The 4,307-nt window shown below is 35.0% G+C and overlaps 1 long non-coding RNA gene across 1 annotated transcript; it reads right to left on the minus strand.

The window, feature by feature from the left end:
- Positions 1-2,769: 2,769 nt before the first annotated feature.
- Positions 2,770-3,733, minus strand: LOC121782358. The gene is made up of 2 exons (XR_006046399.1): positions 3,272-3,733; positions 2,770-3,089 (listed from the first exon to the last, which is right to left on the minus strand). It is a non-coding gene; the product is annotated as an uncharacterized LOC121782358 (long non-coding RNA).
- Positions 3,734-4,307: the final 574 nt, after the last annotated feature.

Raw genomic sequence — 4,307 nt, forward strand, 5'->3', positions numbered from 1 at the left:
GGGTTTAGTATTGTATGAGGCATTCCTTTAGTATGTGATTGTTGCCTTGCTTGGGGATAGGTTGTAGCATGGTTTAAACTAGTATGACAGTATTCACATGCAGTATGTTGATTTTTGCCTTGATTGGGGATAGGTTTGTAGCATGGTTTAAACAAGTTTGGCAGTGTTCGAAATTGTTGGCTCTATGGTTCATTCATTTTCATAGGGTTGACCAATTTTGGGGGCTAGGGGTGTGGTATAGTGTGAGATACAAAACCTGTACGTAGGACCGCGAGTTAGAGCCATCCCTATAGCGTGTGGTTTCATATTGGCTTGTTAGTTGGATTAAAGTGTACATGTAATGTATAAGTATAATTGTATAATGCACTATATGTGATCGGTAATGTACAGTATATGTCATATAATGCTTATTAAGATTAACATGTGTATTGTTTTGTGGTTATAAACAGTTGGCGTTGTGCCTGAATGTTCTGCCGAATTAAAGCCCGTTGTTGGTCAGAAGTTCCAATCATTAGATTTTGCATTCGCGGCGGTAGAAGAGGTTGCGCTGGTGAGTTGAAAGTTTCAACTCGGGGACTTTGAAGTGCTGGTGAACGTGAACTCGGCCGTCGATCCACATAATGTACACATAATGTACATATTGTATAGTATAATGCGTAGTTTATTTTCTGTAATGCATTATTTGTGATATGTAATTAACATTTATACTGGCGCGTTTAATTTAAGTTGTGTCGTGTTTCGATGTTTGGCGAACTTATTTTCCCTAAGGGTTTAACAAGCCTAGGGGCTAGTGTGTAGTACGTTCTAAGGAAAAAAAAACGTTGTCCAAATACACGAGCTGTTGTAATTCGTCTGAGGTTGCACATAATGTATATTTTGTATAGTATAATGCGTAGTTTAGTTTCTATAATGCATTATTTGTGATATGTAATGAACATTTATCCTGACCCGTTTAATTTACGTTGTGCCGGGTGTCGTTGTTTGGCGAACGTTTCTTGTTTTCCCTAAGGGTTTAACAAGCCTAGGGGTTAGGGTGTAGTATGTTCTAAGTCTAAAAAACGTTGTCCAAATACACGAGTTGCAGTAATTCGTCTGGGGTTGCACATAATGTATATTGTGTATAATATAATGCGTAGTTTATATTCTATATTGCATTATTTGTAATATATAATGAACATTTATCCTGACCCATTTCATTTAAGTTGTGTCGTGTGTCGTTATTTGGCGAACGTTTCTTATTTTCACTAAGGGTTTGACAAGCCTAGGGGCTAGGGTGTAGTATGTTCTAAGTCTAAAAAACGTTGTCCAAATACACGAGCTGGAGTAATTCGTCTGGGGTTGCACATGCATAACGCGTATGTATATTTCAAAACAGATATACATAATGTACATATTGTGTAGTATAATGCGAAGTTTAGTTTCTGTAATGCATGATTTGTGGTATGTAATGAACATTTATCCTTATCCGTTTAATTTAGGTTGTGCCGTGTTTTGATGCTTTATGCACGTTTCTTGTTTTCCCTAAGTAAAAGCCTAGGGGCTAGGGTTGTAGTATGTTCTAAGTCTAAAAAACGTTGCCCAAATACACGAGCTGCAGTAATTCATCTGGGGTTGCACACTCATAGCGCGTAGGCATTTTTTAAAACAGATACACATAATGTACACATTATGCAATGTAATGCGTAGTTTTAGTTTCTGTAATGTATTATTTGTGATATGTAATGAACGTTTATCCTGCCCCGTTTCATTTAAGTTGTGTCGTTGTTTTGATGTTTGTCGCACGTTTTTTTGTTTTCCCTAAGGGTTTAACAAGCCCAGGGACTAGGGTCTAGTATGTACAACAACGTGATGCATAAAACAAGATAAATAATGCTATCAAATAACCAAATAATGTACAGAATCACTCAAGTAATGAACATACCAATATTGCATTCATTCTTAGATTCATGTACAACAACAATCTAAAAATGCATAAAACATGATAAATAATGCATAGAAATAGCTACATAATGTACACATATTGCATTCACTCTTAGACTCATGTTCAAGTTCCGCAACGACTTCCTTCTACCGTGGAGTTAAACTCTTTATACAATTCAGAAACTCTCAGAATTTCTGGGCAATTCCTACTGGCAGTATATCATCGACCGCCTCGTCAATGTCCAATCTTAGCTGCTTTCATGCTGTACAACATACATAATAATAACATACAATTAGTACATAATGTACAAACTGAATAAAATAAAGTGGACAGTTATACTGCATTCACTTATACACTCTTGTACAGAAACATCAAAATAATGCCTAAAAAGTGATACATAATGCATTTTAATACGCAAATAATGTTCGGAATAAATCAACAAATGCACCATGAATATTGCAATCACCCATTGGCTCATGTCCAACAACGGTCACATAAAGGATAAACCATGATTAATAATGCACTAAAATAACTAAATAATGTACAGATCCAGTCAAGTAATGTACATACAAATATTACATTCAGTCTTTGACCATGTACAACAGCAGTCACATGATGCATAAAACAGAATAAAATAATACATTCAAAAAGCTAAATAATGAACAAAATTAATGAACATGATAAATAATGCATAGAAATAGCTACATAATATACAGATTCAGGCTAGTTATGAACATAAAAATATTCCATTCACTCTCTAACCGATGTACACCAGCAGGCACTTGATGCATGAAACATGTATATAATGCATAGAAATAGTTAAATAATGTACAGATACATTGAAACAATTCACATATAAATATTGCATTCGCACTTTGAAGGCTTTACAAAAACAGTCACATTATGTATAAAACATGGTAAATAATGCATTCAAATAAACAAATAATGCACCGAGTATATCAAGTACACATACAAATATTCCCTTCACTCTTTGACCATATACAACAACAGTCACATGATGCATGATACAGGATATATAATGCATAAAAATAGTTACATAATGTACAGATCCATTCAAGTAATGACCACGCAAATGAAATTGATTTCTCACCCTCTTTCTGCGATTGTTGTGAAACTGACGGACGTCCTCTTTTGGACATTTTGAAATCTGCTCAAGACACCAAACAAACATAACCTTATAAGATTTCATCAACAAATTCGTGCACTACAACTTTATGGTGATAATCGGGTGAATCGTGGTGTGGGTGGTGTGTTACGTGCGAAAATCGGAGAAAATGCTGGATGAAACTCAGAAAGTAAACTACTAAATTAACATTCGACAAACCCTACCTCCTCTTTGACCACAGACGAATCTTGCACAAAATCGGAAGGGTTGTTTCCAAGAAATCGAGTTGGAGGCGAAGCGGTTAGAGAGGGCGGCTAGGGTTTTGAAAGGGGTTCGAAATTGGGGAGACGAAGCGGGTAGAGAGATTGTGAGTTAATACGTTTGGAGATGAATGGTGTGTAGAATAGAGGGAAGGTAGTGGGTATAGAAATTTCGCACATGCCGTTTCGGGAGTTTTTGAGTATAGAAATTTACTATTTCAACCCCATGATGCACGAAATGCCCCAAATAATGAACTATGGGATCAAATCTATGCTTGTCATCCGGATCGTCCATCCGCCTGATCCAACGCTCCAAATTGGGAAGGAACTTAAATCTAAGGGGAGAAAAGGAGATTAACACTACCCTATATATATATATATACATATATATATAATAAACACTAGAAACTACACAAAATACAAATATAACAAATACACTATACTCAATATACATACATGGCACATACTGTACAAACATTAAACACAATATAAATAAAACACACAAACACGATATAAATAAAACACGATATAAATAAAATACACACACACTAAACACGCTACAAATAACATACTTTACACACGATGTATAGACACACACAATACACACACAAAATACACAATAACTACACCACCACTATACACACACTACACTCAATATACATAGTATAAGTAAAATACACTACACATTAAATGGACTACACATACTACACATATAGTATACAAAATACACACTAGTACACAATTTCACAAAGTAAACATACTAAACACACTACAAAATAACACACATTACTCACAACATATACAAAATACACACACTGCCCACACAAATACATACATATAAAACAACCACTACACATTTTGTACACAAAATACTAAATACAAATATTACAAACATACTATACATACACGACACATGCTACATACATTACACACTATAAATAAATTATTCAAAACACATGCACAACATACACACATGCAAACATAGCACACGCACTATGCA

Source organism: Salvia splendens, chromosome 20 (assembly GCF_004379255.2).
Source record: "Salvia splendens isolate huo1 chromosome 20, SspV2, whole genome shotgun sequence".
Classification (NCBI taxonomy): domain Eukaryota; kingdom Viridiplantae; phylum Streptophyta; class Magnoliopsida; order Lamiales; family Lamiaceae; genus Salvia; species Salvia splendens.